The sequence below is a fragment of the Engraulis encrasicolus genome, chromosome 1 (genome assembly GCF_034702125.1).
Source record: "Engraulis encrasicolus isolate BLACKSEA-1 chromosome 1, IST_EnEncr_1.0, whole genome shotgun sequence".
NCBI classification, from domain to species: domain Eukaryota; kingdom Metazoa; phylum Chordata; class Actinopteri; order Clupeiformes; family Engraulidae; genus Engraulis; species Engraulis encrasicolus.
In genome coordinates, this window is record NC_085857.1 from 49281061 (window position 1) to 49303248 (window position 22188).

General features: G+C 41.9%; 1 protein-coding gene and 2 long non-coding RNA genes across 3 annotated transcripts in view; 1 reads left to right on the forward strand and 2 right to left on the reverse strand.

The window, feature by feature from the left end:
- The window catches only part of LOC134453732 (uncharacterized), a 2289-nt gene extending 663 nt beyond the window's left edge, over positions 1-1626 (reverse strand). The window contains exons 1-3 of the long non-coding RNA XR_010035714.1: positions 1537-1626; positions 637-709; positions 1-259 (exon numbers count right to left, since the gene is read on the reverse strand). The exon at positions 1-259 is cut by the window's left edge and continues 663 nt beyond it. This is a non-coding gene — a long non-coding RNA (uncharacterized LOC134453732). The remainder of the gene's footprint in view (positions 260-636; positions 710-1536) is intronic.
- The window catches only part of LOC134453856 (glucagon receptor-like), a 173142-nt gene that overhangs the window by 72982 nt on the left and 77972 nt on the right, over positions 1-22188 (forward strand). The window lies entirely within an intron of this gene.
- LOC134453739 (uncharacterized) lies at positions 1767-3058 on the reverse strand. The gene is made up of 3 exons (XR_010035716.1): positions 2913-3058; positions 2686-2784; positions 1767-1871 (listed from the first exon to the last, which is right to left on the reverse strand). It is a non-coding gene; the product is annotated as an uncharacterized LOC134453739 (long non-coding RNA).

Consider the following 22188-nt stretch of genomic DNA (forward strand, 5'->3'; position numbering starts at 1 on the left):
TGTTGGTTGAGATGGTTATATCGTACACATATTCAAAAGAGGCAAAAACAGAGTTAAACTGTGGTGGATATGCCAAGTTACACACCCAGTAGAGCATGAAAAGCTTGTCACTGCGCAAGTCAGGCAATCAGCAACAGGAATGGTTACGTTGTCATCCATGGCAGTGATGACAATGCCGTGTCAAACTCTCGCCTCCTAGTAGTGGGGTCCTTGAAACCTTCTCAGTGTCAGTGCCGAGGGATGCAAAGTTGGTTCCAGTCTGAAATAATTTTTAAGATTTGAGAGAGAGAGATACATCAATGGTGCTTAGCCCCATAATGCACGCCATACCATCTGAAACATGCTGTAATAGTCATTGAAAGGTTAATTGCCAGTACTACTCTACTATGACATAACATAGGGCCTTTAGTAATGCACTGCGACTCAGTAATTGCCATTCTGGTAACCACAAAATTTATAACGCCCTGTTTTAACAGGTTATATAGAAAGCTTTACTCTACTGAGTGAACGGTATAAATCATGCAGTATCTGGAAGCTTAATTAACACCAAGTATAGCCAAAATCAACAATGCACACAACTATATCGTGACTTGTTCTTTCTAAATAAAGGTTAAAAAAAATGTCTGGCAGACGTACCAAACTTGGCATCTCCAGAAAGCGTGGAAATTTCTCAAAGATGTCACGCATGGAGGGGGAGTCCTCAGCGATCCTGAAAAATACAACAAATTGAGAAAATGTAACCCAAATACTCCAATCAATGAAACGGTGGGCTCAGTGTCATAGGCCTAACAGCAGAAGGCAGTTCTGCTCTGAGCACACAACAATTGGTAATGTCATGTATGAGCAGTGGTGGACAAAGTAAAAGTAAAAGTTTTTTTTTTGTTTTTAAACAGTTTCTTTCCAACACAGGTAACTTATCTGAGTAAAAAGTAGACCAATGTACTTGTCTTACAATGAGCTGATTCTGCACAGGTTGGATTGAGTTTGTGGTGGGTTCTTGTTAGGTTTTTATTGTTTTTCAGTAATAACACAGTCTATCTCAATAGGTAGGTATACTGGAGCAAACGGTGTAACAGCTATGTAATATCATGTGCTACTGTTGTAATTACACCACAAAAGTACTTTTACTTTGTCCACCACTGTGTACGAGTGTGTTATTCAGACTGTTAGATAGTAGACATTTGAAACACACATTTGGTGCAGATTTATTAAAATTTGCTTACCGGTACATTTAGAAACTGTTTTTTTTTCAGTATTTTTAGACATGGTGCTACAAAGGGGATCAATGTACTGTAACCAGGCAGCTGCCATCCTTAACCCTGTAGTGCAGCGTTATGGCTCTATGTAATGTCATAGCAATGTTGTTTTATGTGTTTAAGCATTTTCAGCAAGTGAATAGGGTCGCTGGCGACCTATCCTCTCAAAATAACACAAAAGATGAACAGGATGCATCTCTGATTAACAGTGTGTCGTTCAAACTGTTAAGACATTTGAAACACACATACATGTGGTGTACATTTGTGAATGGTTGCTAACCTTTAGAAATTCTGTCAATGTTCAGAAGCATTTGCAGACATGGTCCAGGGGGCTCAAGTACGACCAGAGAGCAACCATCCCGCAATAAGGATATCTTCTCACCTGCACACAACACACAACATTAATTTGCATCTCATATTGACAGCATGAAATACATAGCATGTTTAGCACTTTGACTTTTATAAAATACATGGATTGGTTTTGTGTGAATTCATGAACTTAAACTCACCTCTTACAACAGTGTTTATTTTCTCGGAGGTACACCACACCAGAGGAATCACTCAGTGTAATCAGACAGCTTCCATGTAGGATCCTTCAGTAATATTCTCAGTCATCTGCAAAGCATGACAGCACAAAACATGAACATGATTATGCATTTATAGGCCTTATTATTACAAGAAAATAATGAAAAATGATAACACCGTCACCACCACGACACAATATGATGATGAATAGGCCTAGAGTATGAAACATCTAAAAGATACATGTCTGTATACATGTAAAATGTTTTTTTGTTTGTTTGTTTTATATCATTGATCATTTTCCCAGACGGATTGACAACAGATGGCTCAAAGAATTCAGTGTGCTAAACTGGAGGGCAAAAAGAGCAGATTATCTATCTTTCTGGATATTTTACTCATCACTTGAAATTAAATCTAAATCTAATCTAAGATGTCACGCATAGAGGAGGAGTCCTCAACGATCCTGGAAAATACAACAAATTGACAAAATGTAACCCAAATACTCCAATCAATGAAACGGTGGGCTCAGTGTCATTGGCCTAACAGCAGAAGGCACTAAGGGTGCGTTTGTAAACTGTCGCTCCGAGCACATAACATATTGGTCATGTCATGTATGAGTGTGTTATTCAGACTGTTAGATAGTAGACATTTGAAACACACATTTGGTGCAGAGTTATTAAAAAAATGCTTACATTTACAAACTGATTTTTCTCAGCATCTTTAGACATGGTGCTACAAAGGGGATCAATGTACTGTAACCAGGCAGCTGCCATTATTCCTTAACTATCCTCTCAAAATAACACACGGCATGAACAGGACGCATCTCTGATTAACAGTGTGTGCTTCAAACTGTTAAGACATTTGAAACACACATACATGTGGTGTAAATTTATGAATGGTTGCTAACCTTTAGAAATTCTGTCAATGTTCAGAAGCATTTGCAGATATGGTCCACTACGACCAGAGCTACCATCCAGCAATAAGGATATCTTGGCCATCTTCTCAGCTGCAATAATAACACACAACATTAGTATGCATCTCATATTGACAGCATGAAATACAGAGCAAGTTAGAACTTTGACTTTTTAAAAATACATGGATAGGTTTTGTGTGACTTTATAAACTTAAACTCACCTCTTGCAACAGTGTTTATTTCTCTGAGGTACACCACACCAGAGGAATCACTCCGTGTAATCAGCCAGCCTTATGTAGGATCCTTCAGCAATATTCTGTAATCTGCAAAGCAAGACAGCACAAATCATGAACATGATTATGTATCAATATGCCTAATTATTACACAAAAATAAAGTTTGAAAAATGATAACACCACCATGACACAATAGGCTGAATAGGCCTACAATATGAAACATCTATAAGATGCATTTCTTAAATTGTTTTCATTGATCATTTTCCCACACTGATTGACACCAGATGGCTCAAAGAATTCAGTGTGCTAAGCTAGAGGGCAAAAAGAACAGATTATATATCTTTCTGGATATTTTACTCATCACTTGAAATGAAATCTGATGCATAGTCCACTTGTTAAGACCTCTAAAATCACTAGGCCTACTAGTAGATCCAAAAAGGATGGGCAAAGAAATCTAAATATTTATTGCAGTAACCATACAAATTAAGCATCTTTGATTAAGCCAAAAAAAAGCACCCTACACATCTGGGTGTTTCTGGGCTCATTATTTCAGGAGAAATCTGTCAAATAGGTAATGCCTATTTATTGAAAAGAACACGATCTGATGGCTGACAGTGGTTTCTCCACAGAGAGAACAGCCCACAGAGTTGGCAGTAACAGAATGGGACAAAACAGCACACTGTGTGCACAATAACAAGTTCAGAATCAGTTTACTTACTCACTTCCTTTACACAACGAACAGGGAAAGGCACATGTGTTAAAACATACTTCAGAGCAAGTGTATAGTCAAAATGAGTTCGTTTCTAACAATAAAAATCAGGCATAAGTTGTGGCTACTTCAAGCTTCTGAGTCAGCTAAAAGATAAGCTGATGTTGCTAACGAACTTCTAGCTAGCTCTTCTCTCTGGTATTTGTGTTTTACTTTGGCTCAAGTACATTAACTGGATATCTTCAGAGCATAATTATACTCAAAGGGAGTTCGTTTCTAACAAAAAAAGACTTTAGCTAGCTAATGTTGCTAGCGGACAAGAGATTCATTATTCAGTTTGGCTAGCTCTAATGTTGCTAGCGGACATTTAGCTAGCTCTTAACTTTGGCGCCAACAGTCTTACAACACTAACTTGGCATGTTGTAACTTCAGAACAAAATTATATCCAAAATGTGTTCGTTTCTAACAAGAAATCAATATTCAGTTATGAATACATCGGGCTATTTCAAACATCCCTCAACAAAGGCAACATGATTTAACCGTTAGACTATAGCTAATTGTTGCTAGCGAACCACCTCATCATGCAGCGCTAGCTCTTTCAGGTGAAGAGGCCGGCGCAAACAATCTCTGGCCGGCGGGGAAACACTCCCTTCGGCCCTCCTCCAGAAACCACTGATAGCTATGTTGCTAGCGGACATTTAGCTAGGTCTTGACTCTGACATGGGTGTTTTGGCACCACTGGACAAGTTTTATAGCTCTTTCGGAGCAAATCTATATTGTACATTTCGTAGAGTTTGTTTCTAACAAAACACAAACTTTCCAACAAAGTTGTGAAAACAACCTAGGGCTAAGTTAGCATACCGGTAGTTATAGTGGCCTGTTAGCGGAGGTATGGTCTGAAGACAAATTCATTGCAAATTACCATCCTGAACAAGAAACAGTTTCGTTATTCACTGTATATTTGGCATTGTCTTGAAATTATTAACGAAACATTGAAAATAAACGAACTTACCTCACAAAGTGTTTGAATTCCACCAATATCTCAAACGGCTTTCCTGCAGCACCAAGATGGCGGCTTTGTCAGAAAATTGAGAAGCAGAGGTACGTAGCCTACTTGACGTTGAGCGTCAGACCTGCGTCAGTTACCAATCTCTTAGTTAACATTTGCTTAACCAATGATATTAGTCATTTTTCAACCAATCTGTTATTAAAGTTAACCAATATCTTTGTTAAATCAACCAATTTGTTCTTAACCAATGATATTAGTTGTTAGATAACCAATTTGTTTGTTTAATAGTTACCAATGTCACAGTTAATTTGACCAATATTGCCTCAACCAACGAGATTAGTCACTTTTTTAACCAATCTCTTTTAAGGGTGTATACAGCATTTATTCTCTGCTCACCTGTCTCCAGTCAGAAATGTTCTTTCTCGCTCACACCCACCACCTGCCCTTTCTACCGCTGTTCTATCGATTTGTCAGGTGTCTTGTCCAAGCTTCCTTCCAGTTCACCTCGCTCCATTGCTCTCCAACCATCATCTGCCGGGGGGTGTCCGCTCAGAGTTCGCACATATCTGCAGGCGCAGATACTGCCTGAGCTCTCAGTGGCGCCCCGTACTCCCGAGCTCGAGAATGTTTGCTGCATAGACATTTCTCGTCTGTGGCAGTACTTCAGCACCACGGCCAGCGATCTTACCCAATATGCCACACAATCTATCTCAGCTTCCCTCTGGACCCCGTGAAGCACTTTGATGAGTAGACAGCCACTCTCCTGCGAGAGCGGCAAAATCAGTCAGAAGTCCATTTTCCAGTGAGAACAAAGATGTATGCATACATGCTCAATCCAAATATCAGAAAGTGAATTAATGAAACAAAGATTACAGTTTATGTGTATGTGCGTGTGTGTGTGTTTGTGTGTGCGTGTGTGTGTTCATGTCCGTTTGTGTGTGTGCGCGCACGTCAGTAAAAGAAACCTCATGTACATGCAACTACGTAATTCCTTTCTCTCCCAGTACATCGCCTAATACACACACACACGTGCACACGCGTACGCACAGACACTCCATGGGAAGGGCCATTATGTGATATCAGTGGCGAGTGAAGGGGAGTGCAAGCCACTTGTGGCTAATTACATTTTTAACCCATTAACCTTTTAATAGCACTCAGATCACTGGCACTCTTACTTTGGGTGAATCCTATTACACCCCTTAGCCCTATGCCGATCCCCTTTGCCTCCGTTTTGCGCGTCCACGTGTAAGCGTAGTGGCATCCCGATTCACATTCAGACAGATGGGTAGGGGTGCGGCGAAGGGTTTTCCACTCCTCCGCGCGGAGATTTTCCATCACCACACTCCGTCGGCCGAGGGCTTCGACAGGTTTCCCTGAATGCATTGCGAATTCATTAAAAAATTGTCGGCAAGCCGCAGCACCCACAGTTTAAGTATTTTCGCCGCAATTGAGAGTTTTGAAGTGGGAATAATTATTCCATTGTACTTAGTTTAACATTGTCCTAATATGTGATGGCCCTGTTCTCTGTGAAACACACATGAAAAAAAATGCTATTAACGTCATCGTAATGCATGGAATTAGTGACAGCTGTGAGTGTCATTCCTTGATTGTTGAAGGGACATCCCAATTCGTAGCGGTTGCGCTTCAGCTTCGTTGGAAAGCATGAGGGGCATGGGGAAGGCGTAGGGATAGGGGTAGAGATTAGTAATGGGAAAGGCCCTTTGTGCGTGTGTTTATGTGTGTGTGTGTGTGTGTGTGTGCATGTGTGCGTGCGTGCGTATGTGCGTGTGTGCATACGTGCGTGCGTCTGTGTGAAGCCAAAAATGTCCTATGGAACCACAAAGGTTCTGATAAACCTAAACATTCTTTTGAAAAGTCCCCAGCTGTTTCATAAAGAACCCAGAAGTTCCCTTAAGACCCGCAAGGATACTTTGAGGAACCTTACAATTCTTCTTCCACAGTGCCAATCAATTATTTCCTTTAAAAAAATGCCTCAAATTTGCCTCTGTAGAGGAACCCCTCAAGGTTCTATGACAGGGATGGGGAACCTTTTTTGAAGGGCCACTTCAAAATCCTCCGAGGGCCCTACTAAGATCACTAAACAGGATTTCCCCCTGCACATTAGGCCTATATTGAAGGCGGCCAACTTTACAACAGACCACACCTTCTCTAGGTACCCTGAATATACCTTAATTGTATTGCAATTGTATTGTAATTGATTCCTTTACGAAATATGGCATATTTCATATGAGGCTGCATAACATTAAAATTATGTGGGGATAAAACGTCTTCAAGGGCTACAAATGGCCCTTGAGACATAGGTTCCCCCCCATGTTCTCTGAGGAACCTTCTGGAGGACTTTGGGATCCTTACATCTGGAAACTGAGGAATGCTTGAGGCACCTTGTAATTCTTATGCGTTCAGATATTGAGAAGAAAGCAAAGACTCTTCCCAGTACAAAAGACAATTTAAAGGTGCACTGTGTAATATTTTCAGTAACCAATTTAAGCACTGCTAGTGATCATATGTTAGGGCAGTCATTAGTGAGTGCTTAGTGTGTCAGACTTGTACTTGCATGTAATTTCACTCCTGACCCGCCAGGTTGGTGGGGGGAGTAATTCAACACCGAGCTTCCTCCGTGACTGAGGTACCCTGAGCATGGTAGCATCCCACCGTACGGCTCCCTCTGGGTGACGTTTGGAACTGCCCTTTTGCACGGGTGAGACATAAATGCAATTTAATTGCGTGCAGGGAGGACCATGTGCTGTGGAGTGTTGTGTCACAAAGACAATGGGACATTGTTGGCAAAAGTTTTACAACCAACCAACAACAACACAACATTTAGTTACTTCTAACCGACGCAAACAAAACAAAACATTCTCAGCAAGTGATGATTGGCAGTGTTTGTTGCTGTCACAAGCCTGGAAGTGACACACACACACACACACACACACACACACACACACACACACACACACACACACACACACACACACACACACACACACAGTGGCAATTCGCTTTTGTCATTGCTAATTGTTTGGGGAATGATCAATTCCAACTTTGGAAATTGTAAAAAGTTATTATTGCTGTTGGTTTTTTTTTATTCTTTTTTTTAATAGTGGGCAGCTTTTAAGACTTTTAACTAACAAACTTCAAACTAGCATTGTGCACATTCACAAACACAAACACACACACACAAACACACACACACAAACGCACGCACACACACACACACACACACACACACACACACACACACACACACACACACACACACACACACACACACACACACACACACACACACAGACCATTTTACCTTGAATGATTTTGTGTGTGTGTGGATGTGGATGATCGCTTCTGCATGTTGGCATTTATGTCAATATGCATTACCTCTGTTGTTGAACTTTCCCTTTGTAAAGTGCACCAGCATCTACTGAAGGCAAACAATGCAAACACTGGCAAAACTACAGTTTTTTTCAATTGCTAACAAGCTTTTGTCCAATCCTCAGCGACATTTGCAAAACTCTTAGCACAGTTAACACACCAAGGGCTTTCCATGGCCATGCAGTTGACACATTACATGCCTTTTTCACACAATTAGCAGTCAGTGAATGCATTTCTAAAATGCTAACATTTCCTTTACACACAGGATAACCACAGCTACAAAACAATGTATCTTTTATGGCTTATTTTCAAATGCTTTCACACAGTGTGTCAAAACTGGAAATACAACATCCAAATCCTTATTGCAGTACATATGCCTTTGCATGACATTAGCAAGAGTACAGTAAACAGATTATTGATAAAAGTAGAAGAAAACCTCACATTTTAGTTGTTCGGTTCTGTTGACAATTTTTACAGTAAAAAGTTGTCTCACAATCACAGACTGAAAATGCATTTGTAACAGTTGGAAAAAAAAACTGTTTGTTTATGAGAATGTCTATAGGTCTAACAAAATCTTCATAATTCATCATGTTTAGAAATTGTATATATCACTCTGTCAACACATCTGCCTTAATTGGTATAAATGACGGTAAATACAGGTAACGTCTGAAGTCAATGCTGTCCATGAAGTCATGATTTGGAAATATATGAAAAGGTATTCTAGATTTAATAATTTCAGGGCCGGTTCTAGTCCATTTGCCCTTGGGAAGCACCCCCGTTCCTTTTGTGGATTTTCAAAATTCACATCTGTAAACATAGTGTCTTCAATTTGATCTAAGATTTACTTTGGTACCTGCATATACTGAGTGGCCATGAATACCATTGACAGCATTGTCAGTGTAAGGTTTACTGTAATGTTTTATGTATTTTGTGTGACATTCTAATTCTGTGGGACTTTCAGGCTTTATCCTCCCAAGAAATTTGGTGCCCAAAGCAACCCCCCTTGTTTGTGCTTTTATGTGTATTTGTTTCATATTCTGTTCTCTGTGAGTAATATTGCAAAACGTTGTATGTTCTATCGTACATAAACAGTTTTTCTACCGTACCACCTGTAGTCAACAGTGAAAAATGCTTCGTACCGGAATCAACTTGAGTGACAACACATGAGGTCAGAGTCTTGTTGCCTTTGGAAATTTAGTGCAAACAGTGAATTGCATGATTTGAATGCATGCAATAGGCCACCTGTAAAACTGAAACGTAAAAGTCTATGCAGCTTCTGTAATGTTGACAATAGCCAGTGTTTTGAAGTCTTGTGTGATTTGATTGACTCAATGTACCTTGTAAAATGAAAACAAGTGTTAAGGGCCGTACACACACGTCGCTGCTAGTTACTCGCTCAGCGAATGAACTCAATAGAATGTCAATGTGTCCCAGCGAGACTCGCAGGAGAGTAGGCGAGTACTGTACAAGCGATGCGATGTGGGCGGATTCCGAGTTGAAAATATTTTATCTTCGAGCGAGGCGAGTAAGCGAGTAACCAATTGGAATGCAGAGTTCGGTACTTCTCGGCTGTCCATTGGCAGTTAAAGCCGCGGGAACCTTCAGCGAACGTTCCATGAAAGAGTGGCGAGTAGGCGAGCAAGCGAAATGCTAGCTTTGTGTGTGTACGCCGCTTTATTGTTTGACAGCCGTGTTTCATTTTGAGCCATGTTTCTAGTGTTTTGGTAAAGTGAGTGTGTACAGAAAATGATGTGTTCTATTTTGAAATGAGTACTTTGTGTATATTTAACAGTGTGTGCTTTTGAGAAGAAAATTAACTGTTTGGCCAATTGTGTTTGGTAGGTGGTAGTCTGTGTTAAGAGTTTAGAAAAAGTATCCATAGTATGGTTAAGTGCTTGTTAACAATTGAAAAAAACTAAACACGAAGAAAAGAAAGTTGTGTGTGTTTGCGCGCGTACGTGTGCATGGGCGTGTGTGTGTGTGTGTGTGTGTGTGTGTGTGTGTGTGTGTGTGTGCTAGCATGTTTGTCAGTATGTGTTAATACAGGTACATAGACCTCAGAATTGACTAAATGCTGAATCCTGGACAACAAACAAAGATTAATGTCTCTTGGCCTTACCGTGTTCTAACATTAGGGCACTGGGTTACTACGCCAGCGACCTGGGTTCGATTCCGGCCTGAGTCACTTGCCGATCCTTCCCCGTCTCTCTCTCCCCGCAAATTTCCTGTCTTGTCGCAACTGTCCTATCACAATAAAGGCATAAAAAGCTCTAAAAAACATTTTAAATAGATGAATGTCTCAGTATGTTTGTGAAAGAGTGAGAGAGTGTGTGTTTGTGTGTGTGTATTGATGTCTGCATGTGTCTGTCTGCATTTTTTTCTGATAGTGTGTGTGTGTGTGTGTGTGTGTGTGTGTGTGTGTGTGTGTGTGTGTGTGTGTGTGTGTGTGTGTGTGTGTGTGTGTGTGTGTGTGTGTGTGTGTGTGTGTATTGATGTGTGCATGTCTCTATCTGTGTGTGTGTGCGCGTGTGAGTGCTTGCATACGTGAGTGTGTGTGTATTACGTGTGTGTGTATGCATGTGCACATTCCATTGTAAAGAACAGGCTTTGGCATTGATTATACTTCACTTCCACAGAACAGCCCAGTGACACTAGCACAAAGGGGAGACAGCAGGCTTCACTCAGGGGGAGAGTTGTGTGTGTGTGTGTGTCGGGGGTGAACAACTTCAAGACAGAATCATCACTTTTTCTTTTAAACCCACACACACACGTCAGAGAGAGAGATAGAGAAAGAGAGAGAGTGAGTGAGGGAGAGAGAGACCTAAACAAATGTATGCAGAGAGAGATTAGCTCTGGAATCAATGAAATTTAAAACTTTAATTAAAGTGGCGTCATGTGAAGCCAGACTGAAAACAAAGCAGAGACATTGTTTATGGGAAAGTGTTAACACTCACACAGACACACAGACACACAGACACACACACACACACACACACACACACACACTGAGACGCATGCACACTCGCATGGATTATGGGAAAGTGTTAAACAATGCGAGTTTCAAAAGTTTAATTAAAAGGGATTTTGCTATTGCTGTGTGTGTGTGCGGGTGCGTGTGCGTGTGTGTGTCTTGAGGGCAGAGGTTGAGGAATTAGAGAGTGGTGATATGGGATTTGGGGGGGGGTGCGTGTGTGCATTTGTGTGTGCGTGCGTGTGTTTCCATTCATCTGTCAATCATTCTTTGTAATTTCATTGGAATTCCAACATCCCTCTGTGATGTGATCACACACAACAGAATCATCAGCCACACACACACACACACACACACACACACACACACACAGACACACACACACACACACACACACACACACACACACACACACACACATACACACACACACACACACACACACACACACACACACACACACACACACACACACACACACACACACACACACACACACACACACACACAGTGGCATGCAGTGATAACCCTATCCCTCCATGTTCCTGTAGAGAGAAATCAATAAAGGTCTATTATAGGACCCAAACACCCTTCTTTATCTCTCTCTCTCTATCCTTCTATCCATCTTCTCCTCCTCTTCCCACCCACCACCACTCCATCCTTCTTTACCTCTATCCTCTATAGGTCCCTTTCACTCTTCCTTATCTCTCTATACAGTATATCTCACCATCCCCCTCTTAACTCCTGGTCCACCCCTCTTTCACCTATGCCCACTCCACTCCTCTTTTGTATATCCCATCCACTCCTCTTTACCTCTCTATAAAGCTATCACAATAATCCTTCTCTACCTCCTCCACTTGGCTCATCCATCTTTTACGCATCATTGCTCCTCTTAACCTCTATATGCTCTATAGGTCCAATTCACTCTCTATTTCTCTATATATTCCTCTACCTCACCTTACCTCATCCCTCGCTTGACACATTCTTCCACCCATCCTTTTCTGTCTCTATTTAGCTCTCTCAATGACTCGCTCATCCCTCTTTACCTTCGGCCCCTTTTTTCCTCATTCACATTTCATTTTTTATTCTTTGTGTGGTTGTTGGGTTGTTATATTATTGTGTCTTTCTTTTTTCATTCTTTCATTAGTTAAGCGGGCTTGCCACGCTTATAGTAATCTCTAAGTCCTGTTTATTATTGGTTATATTGTGCTGGTCAGTAAATATAGAAAATGGATCATATGTATTAAGTTCGTTATGGGCAAAAGAAAACCCGAAGTGTTTAGAAAATGGATCTTTCGAGATAGAGACACAGTTCAAACACTAAAACGGTCGGCTCGGCATGGAGATCATTTGTGCTGCTATAGCGTGTCCGTGTCTCTTGTCGTTTTTTCGTTTTCTGTGACTTTGTGCAAGTTTGGGTCCCCATAGAAAATAATGGCAGAATGCTCATGAATGAAGGTTCCGCCACTGTAGGGATCAGAGTGTTGGAAGCTTTTTCGTTAATAAAACATCAACACTTTCACCTAGAAGTTTAGTTGAAGCGTTGTTAGCGAGCTCTAGAAGATGACTCCAAACGGTGAAAAGATCATGTCCCGACTACCATTACTTTTTAAATGGCAGGTGTGTAAAAATGGCTGGGCTGGCCCAATGGCTGTTTCCTATTCATTTTTGAAGTGCCTCTCTGAAGAGGTCAGGGCATCTTCTACAAGAGGTCAATTTGTGACTGAACCGTTTAACCCTCTTTACCCCATAGCGGCCGCGAACGGCCGTGCTGTAACTCCCCATAGCGGCCGTGGACGGCCGCTCTTACATCATTGATAAATACAAGCCGACCGTCAACTTTTAAAGCTAAAATACAATGAATACAACAAATGTAGACCCTTTTCTGTCATTTTTCGTGAACAAAAGCATATGTTTGTATTTGATTATTTTTAGATATTTTTGAATTATTACGAGATGTGCCAGTTGACGCTGCATTGCTGCGAACAGCTGTTCAGTTTAAAATAGATGTGGACCGATGGCGTTTTCCTTCAATGAACACAAGCAATCAGACAATCGCTACAACTTAAATACAACTAATAACATCTCAGACCCCATTTGGTGTTTTCCCCATTATCGATTTGTCTGTATTTGATTACTTTTAGAAATCATTTTATCACGAGATGTAAGCTACCAGTCTGCGCTCGGCAGCTGGTTCAGCTGATATGAATCAATAGCACAGTTTATCTCTCTATCTGGCCATGGCAGTTGTATAATAGTTGGACTTGTGGTACTTAAATCCGTCATACAACTATAGCCCAGCCTACGAATAAATTGACTGTTCACGCTTTGAAACGCACGACGCAAATATTTGTGTTCATGATGTGTGACCGCGGTAGCCAAGCTACAAGTAGCCTACTACATTGAGGTAGCCGACCGCAACTTCGGCAGAAGTTTCTGCTCATCTGCTGAACAACACTCACGCAGTCTATTCACTACAACATCAAACCACTTTATAGATAATTGTTGCCTTTTCCACGCTGCATATAAGATTCAAAATATTATTACAGGCTCCGAAATTACCCCAGGGAAACCGTGACGCAAGCTACAGTGAAAGGTGTCAACAGCGCAGAGTAGGGATTTCCATTTGACATGCACCAAGTCATCGCAAGTGCTGGAAGATGATCTTCTCAAGTTGGGTTGTGATTACAGCGATTTGAGTGATACATGCCACGTTCAGAATAAAATAATACCACTGTGAATCTTTGCCACAGATGTCAAGTTGATAACTTAGTTTGGCGCTAACTTCCACTGACACCTCAGACACTGACGTTTCCAGCTTCAACAAATCGCTATACAGAGATAGGATGTCTTACCTTTCGTGCAGATAGTTTGGAGAAGTTTACATCAGTCAGTCTTTCTTGTCCTGTCTTATATCCATACAGTACTTTGGTGTAGAGTCAGTGTTTAGTCCAAGCAAGGGTTATTAGCTAGCTCAGTGCAGTTATCATCCCTGGCTAATCCATAGCTCACCAACTACAAATGTAAACAAAACGTGAATGAATGCACGTCATCTGTTTCATCAGGGGGTGTTCCCATTTGTTTGACCTCTGACCTTTTGTGATTAGATAGATAGATAGATAGATAGATAGATAGATAGATAGATAGATAGATAGATAGATAGATAGATAGATAGATAGATAGATAGATAGATAAATAGATAGATAGATAGATAGATAGATAGATAGATAGATAGATAGATAGATAGATAGATAGATAGATAGATAGATAGATAGTGTAGACTCATTTTTTTGTGTTGGCTAATGTAGCCTATTCACTAACTCTGTTTACCAGGCCTATTTGAACATAGTAGGCCTAAGTACATCATAGGGCCTATATTACTATTAGGACTATTATTATTATTATTATTATTATTATTATTATTATTATTATTATTATTATTATTATTATTATTATTATGGTTTTCGAATGTTTTATAACTCCTTTTTGGCCTTTTAGAGTGCTACGAGTCATAGGCCTAAATGAAATTGAGAAAATTCCATATATCTGCTACCTTTTGGGAACTATTTTCAAATGAATATAGACTCACTTCTCAAATGTGTGTTTTTTTCAATGTCATAGTTTAAGTCTAATTTACAACCTGGCCAAATTAAAACACATTTGACAGTCATGTGCAGTATAATTACAACCTTTTTAATGGGGCTAAATTTCTATTTAAGTCAAAAGGAGTGGAGGATATTAAATCACTTACCACATTTTTTTTACCATTTCATCCGCATGAATGGCAGTCTATGGAAATTCTGAAAGCTTAGTTGTCAATGAATTATATATCACCATAAAGAGTGTTTTCTAACCTTTAATATGAATGTAACTTGCAATTGTCACTTTTCAGTACTTTTTAAGTTATTATTCATTATTTAAAACATCACTGAAATTGCCCTTTTTTCCCCGGAACTCTCAGGAAACAGGGGCATTGTTGTAATATTCTATTGGGGTATAGAGGGTTAACCTATAAACTTCATTCAAGGGCTGTTAGAAAGATCAGGAATATGACTCCAATCTGTGAAAAGGACATGTGCCAATTCTTTTTAGTTTTTTTTAATAACAGCGAGCTACAAACTAGAAAATGTTGTGATTCTTCCCTCTGCCTTAGAGTAAAATACTAACTGCCATACAGATCATAACAGGTGCTGCCAATAAAGGGTTCCATCTCAACTGTCACAATCTCTCAACATTCTATTCTTAACGAGCACCTGCACTACAAATCTAGAATTCTATTGTACAGCTCGTCAATGCAATGTGATATTGTCTTGCTCACTTATGACAGCCAGCTGCTTGGCTCAATGGCAAAGGTGCTGGGTTAGAGATATGGAGGTTGTGAGTTCGAATCTCACTCGGAAGCATGTTGATTTTAAAATGATATCATATGCAGTGTTCCTTAGCCAACTTAAAATAGCATGTATGTCATTTAGTATATCCCCAAAACGCGGAGCTACAACACTTTCAAGATGGCTGAATCCAAGATGGTTGAATTGTTTGGCCCATAACTTCTGACTGGGTGGATGGATTTTTCCCACATGTCTTTTAGCTTTGTTTTCACAATAGTAGTTTGTTTTTAATTTATGTATAGATATCAAAAATAAAATTGCTCAGCTCTGCCCCAAAAGGCAAGCCTGCTTCCAGCATTTTCTGTGAGAATGCAATCTAGTTCTTTCTTTCTTTTTTTATTTCTTTCTTGTGTCATTCACCCACCCATCTTCAGTTTATCGTGCTTTACCATTACATCCTACTTCTAAGCTTTACTGCTTGTTTCTTCTTATGTTTTGTTCTCGTTTCAGTGTTCCATACTCTTTCTTTCTCTCTCTTTATCTCTAAATATTATCTCCGTCTATACCCCTTCCGCCTTTCTCATTCTATCTGACTCTTCTCCCCCCTGATACTACCACCCCCTTTTCTCTCTCTGTCTGTCACACTTTCTTCCCCTTACCCCCTTTCTCTCCCAATCTCCTCTTTGTGCCTCTCTCTGTACCCCCCTTCTCTCTATTCTCTTTTTTGTTGTCTCTTTCTGTCAATTCATATATTGCCTCTATTCCCATGCACCATCCCCATCTTATTAGTTTGAAATAGATAATAAATTGGTTTGTAATCATCACACAGAAAATAGCTGCAGGGAACTGCGAGCTAGGATGTTCTACCTGAGGAAATTGAGCATTTTTAGATTAGATTGGAGCATTGTTCAATTATTTTAGGAGTCGTGACCGTGTTGTTTCCTGTAGGATGATGCAGACATCTGATCATCAGCAAGTACATTATAATGCAGTGAAAACCATTGGGCAGTGTATTTCTTTTCGTTAACAATAAGATAGGCCTGAGATACTTCATGCTTAAAGAATATTTTATTATTTCATTTTAAAATATAAAAACATAGGCAAAAACTTCTCTCAAGCATTGGCAACATAATTACGTCACCCTTACACATGCGATTGAATTCGGTTTGGTTGCCGTTCACTTGACTGGGTCTCTCCAACACTCAGAGGTCTGATATTTCTGTCTTGTGAATTCGATATCAGGCTCTGCATTGGGGTCCGGCATCACTCTGTCGGTTGCTATTTCACGACAGGGACCTTCTCACCAATCGTTATTCCTTACAATGCACATCTTTCAACCTCGTCCCAGAATATCAAGGTTGTCTGGAATCTTTTGTAGCCTTGCCTGGCTATCGCGACTTCAAGTCTCTTCCAGACTTAAATCTGGGATGGCAAAGCAACAATTCAGATTCCCGCCGAAAAGGAACCAATCCATTTTAGCTAATTTCAATGTCTTGATGGGACATGTTTAAGGCAATGAGGCATCAGTTGCGTTCATTTCAGTTCAGATCATTCATTTAATGTTTGTCTCAGTTGGTACCTCTCCGTCTAGCTGTTTTCTTCCATTCTGCACTACTCATATCATAAATCTCTATCTCTATATCTATCTCTTTCTCTCCCTCTCTCTCTCTCTCTCTCTCTCTCTCTCTCTCTCTCTCTCTCTCTCTCTCTCTCTCACTCTCTCTCTTTCTCTGCCCATCTCCAATCAGATAAGTACTATAAGTATACATTAAAGCTGGCACCCCTCATGGTATCTCACATCACTAAAAGACATATGGAGACACATGGAGAGCTGATCTCAAGTGCGTGCGCACGCACGCACGCACGCACGCACACACGCACGCACGCACGCACGCACGCACACACACACACACACACACACACACACACACACACACACCGCTGGAAAACACACTCACACACGCACACGCACACGCACACACACCACTGGAAAACACACTCACACACACCACTGGAAAACACACACACACACACACACACACACACACACACAGTCTGTGATGACACTAAAAGACATATGGAGTTCCATGGAGTGCTGAACTCTCTCTCCCTCTCCCTCTCCCTCTCTCTCTTTCACTCTCTCACACGGACACATACACACATACACATACACACACACACACAGTTGCACTCATAAAGACATGATGGATGTAGAGCCGATGGCTGCTGAGATAATGGCCAGAGAGGGGGCTCTTAACTCTCACAGCTGCATCTCTTTATATCTACAGTAGTCTTCCTCTACTCTTTCTCTCAGATCAGTGGGTGCATTCCAATATGCAGACTCCTGTCCTCCCTTGCTCACTGGCCTGCTTGTTACCTCATGAGGATGTCACTGACGACAGAAAATTACCTCAATATCTTGCAAAAGCACAATACTAATGTCATTTTCTCATTTGCAATCGGGATGGCGTATGAAAAACTGTCCCCCAAAAGTTGTTGTGGCAAGGCTGACAGCCGGGAAACTTTATTGTTTTCTCCACGGAGGCGGGTCCAGGAGGCAGGGCAAGGCCACAAGCACAAGTGGAGGACGGGAGTCTGCATATTGGAATGCACACATTATGTCTTTAATTCTCTCTCTCTTTCTCTCTCTCTATCACTTTATTAACTCACATGGCTACGTCTTCCTCTCTTTCTCCTCTCAGTCTTTACCTCTTTTTTCATCTTCAACCTCCATTTAACCAGATTACATTGCACTATATTTTAGAAGCTGAAGAACTGTGATAAATGAAAGACAAAAAAGTCTGCTCATTTTTGTGTACTTTAACTTCACAATCATTCTCTCTCTCTCTCTCTCTCTCTCTCTCTCTCTCCCAGGCTCGTGCCCAACTCCCCCCTCCCCTCCATACGACTTCCATTTGACTTCCATTGTGTTAAAGTAATGTGTGGGTGAATGATCAATGGAGATTTCCCACACCTTGCAAGGACCTTCCATGGTCCAATGAGGAAAACATGGCACAAAATCAGTCGCTCTTTGTACGGCATTGCCCTGTTTCAAACAGAGACCATCCCTCTCTTTCAAGACCGTGTTCAATCCTGGCATGAGTGGTAAGCTAATTGCGTTTCACTAGTCTTACTGTGCAGGGAGCTCTGGATAAGCTCCTGGTGCTTCATAATATTATACAGCTAATTAATCATCGCCTGTCACGGTCATTTTTAGAAACTTTCCCTGTAGAAGGGGGCACCTCGTGAGCAATCAACCAAACCTGGGCTCTGGATTAAAATGGTGATGCTACCGTAATGACGTGATTTTTAGTTAATCATGTTCAGTGAAGAGTTAATTAATCATTTTCTGTCAAGTTTGTTTTCAAGTGGGCTGAGAGAGGGGAACATCTCTATTTGGTTTCTCACAGGAGAGATGTTCAACAAAGACGCTTTTGTACACCTCTGTAGTTGGGCAGGTGCGTAGGATATTATGCCAGTGGGATTGTCATTCAAGTGTTAAGAAATACCGCACACTGTCCATTCCACCACCAAACTTTAATACAATGTTTCGGTCATCCGAAGTTCTTCCCACAGGGAGGGGCGCAACTACAGTATATTCAAGTCAAGTCAAGTCAAGTCAAGTTTATTGTCAATTTCTTTACATGCACTGGTCATACAAAGAATTTGAAATTGCGTTTCTTGCTCTCCCATGCAGACATAGACTAATCTAGGTAAGGACATAGACAGTATAGACATAGACAGTACTCATACATGGACATAGACAGTATGGACGTAGACATTGCTCATACAGACATTTAAAGTGCAAGACTGGACAACAGAAGACTTGTAGAGAACATACATTAAGAGGAGGTATTTTGTTGTTCTTTTTTCTAAAAGTCCTTTATAGCGTTCTGACATAGTAATAGTAGCATTTGAAGAAATAAATAATTAAAAAAAGGTTTTTATTAAATACACCAGCAGCAGTATGTGTGTGTGTGTGTTTGTATGTGTTTTGTGTGCGTGTGTGCGTGTGTGTGTGTGTGTGTGTGTGTGTGTGTGTGTGTTTAGTGCAGGTAGAAAGTGCGGTGTGCGTCTGTGTGTGTGTACCTGTGTATGTGTGTGTGTGTGTGTGTGTGTGTGTGTGTATGTGTGTGAGTATGAGTTGTGTGTCAGTGTGTGTATGTTTGGGTTTAGTGCAGAAAGTGCAGTGTGCTTGTGTGTGTGTGTGTGTGTGTGTGTGTGTGTGTGTGTGTGTGTGTGTGTGTGTGTGTGTGTGTGCATGTGTATGTTTTGAGTTAGTGCAGGTTGAAAGTTCAGTCACAGATGTAGTAGTGCAGGTGGAATGTTCAGTCGCAGATATGGTGGTGGGGATGAGGGGGGGGAGCGTTGTCAGTGGCCTGGCTGGCTAGAGGCTGACAGTGAAGGGAGAGTGGGTTGAGTGTTCAGTATCTTGATTGCTTGATGCATCGTGCTGCTTGCAAGCCTGGTGGTACGGGAACGGAGGCGCCTGTACCTCTTTCCAGAGGGCAGGAGGCTGAACAGTTTGTGTGCAGGGTGGCTTGTGTCTTTGATGATCATCAGTGCTTTTTCGGGTGAGGCGTGCGGTGTAAATGTCCTGCAGGGAGGGGAGTGGTACTCCAATGATCTTCTTCGCTGTGTTCACAACACGCTGGAGTGTCTTCCTGTTTTTCTCCGTGCAGCTTCCTCCCCACACTGTGATGCAGCTGGACACGACGCTCTCTATGGTTCCTCTGTAGAATGTTGTCATGATGGAGGGTGTAGCACTTGCCTTCTTTAGTTTGCGCAAGAAGTAGAGACGCTGATGGGCCTTCTTCGCCAGTGATGTAGTGTTGGTGGTCCAAGAGAGGTCGTCGCTGATGTGCACTCCAAGGAACTTGGTGCTGCTCACTCTCTCCACAGCATCACCGTCGATGGTCAGTGGTGGCAGTTGTTTTTGGACCCTCTGAAAGTTGACAACAATCTCCTTGGTCTTGTTGACATTCAGCAGGAGGTTGTTGTCTTTGCACCATCTGGCCAGCAGGTCTACTTCTTCTCTGTAGTGGGTCTCATCGCCCTTAGTGATGAGGCCCACCAGTGTTGTATCATCCGCAAACTTCACTAGATGGTTAGTGCTGTGGGTCGTTGTGCAGTCATGTGTCAGCAGCGTGAACAGCAGGGGGCTGAGAACACAACCTTGCGGAGCCCCCGTGCTCAGGGTCAGGGTGCTTGAGGTGTTATTCCCTACCCGTACTGCTTGTGGTCTCTGCATCAGGAAGTCCAGCAGCCAGTTGCAGAGGGAGGTGCTGAAACCTAGTTTGTCCAGTTTTCTGATGAGTTGTTGTGGTATTATGGTATTGAATGCTGAGCTGAAGTCAATGAACAGCATTCTCACATATGAGTCTTTATTGTCCAAGTGGGTGAGGGCTGGATGGAGGGCAGAGCAGATTGCATCCTCCGTGGATCGCTTGGCTCGGTATGCGAACTGGTAGGGGTCCAGGGTGGGGGGTAGGGTGGCTTTGATGTGTGACAGGACTAGCCGTTCGAAGCACTTCTTGATTATGGGCGTCAGTGCTACAGGACGGTAGTCATTGAAGCATGATGGTGATGATTTCTTCGGCACGGGTATGATGGTAGCAGCTTTGAAAAGTGATGGGATGACTGCTTGCTCCAGAGAGATGTTAAAGATGTCTGTGAAGACATCCTTCAGCTCTTCTGCACAATCCTTCAACACTCGGCCAGGTATGTTGTCTGGGCCAGCTGCTTTGCGTGGGTTGATGGTGGCCAGTGTCCTCTTCACACTGGCAGAGGACAGGTACAGGGGTTGATCATGGGGGGGAGGGGGAGTTTTCTGTGGATGACTGTCATTTTGTGCTTCAAAACGGGCAAAGAAACTGTTCAGGTCGTTTAGCAGAGAGGTGTTGTTGTCACAGCTTCGTGGTGCGGGCTTATAGTCCGTGATGGCCTGTATGCCCTGCCACAGGCTCTGTGCATCTCTGCTGTCTTTGAAGTGTGTTGTTATTTTGTCCGAGTATTCCTTTTTTGCTTTCCTGATGCCCTGGGACAGGTTTGCTCTTGCTGCTTTTAGGCCAGCTACGTCTCCTGCTCTGAAGGCTTTGTCTCTGGCCCTCAGCAGTCTGTGAACGTCTCCTGTGAACCATGGCTTCTGGTTGGCTCTGGTGGTGATGCGTTTTATTTCTGTAACATCATCAATGCATTTTGTGATGTAGGAGGTCACAGTGTCTGTGTACTCCTCAATGTCAATGTGGTTGCTGTGGGTGGCAGCTGTTTTGAACATGTCCCAATCTGTGGTTTCAAAGCAGTCTTGTAGTCGTGACACGGCTCCCTCTGGCCATTTTCTCACCTCCTTCAGAGCTGGTTTGGTGAGTATATGCAACGTATGCGTTGCAGGGGGGCGCCAAAGAGGTGGAGGGCGCCAAATAATTATTACGTTTTTTTGTTTGGGAGGGGGCACCAAAATAGTTCTTGCATACCCCCCCCCAGAAATTTGTAGTTGCGCCCCTGCCCACAGGAGAGACCCAGCCCAGCTGTACCTCAAACGGCTAGGGCACTGCACTGCCAAACCGGTTCAGTCCCGGCCCGGGTCATTTGCCAATCCATCCCCGTCTTTTACTCCCCACTTCCTTCCTGTCTCACTCGACTCTCCTATCATGAATAAAAGAATTAAAAGCAAAAATAAATAAATAAAAAAGAAAGACCCATCTGGTTCCTCCCTCTGTATGGAAGTGGAAGACGGCTGGGTGATGATGGATTTGAGTTTTGGAAAAGGTGCAGATGTTAGTGCAGAAGTTTCTGTGTGCATGACTCAGTGTGTGTGTGTGTGTGTGTGTGTGTGTGTGTGTGTGTGTGTGTGTGT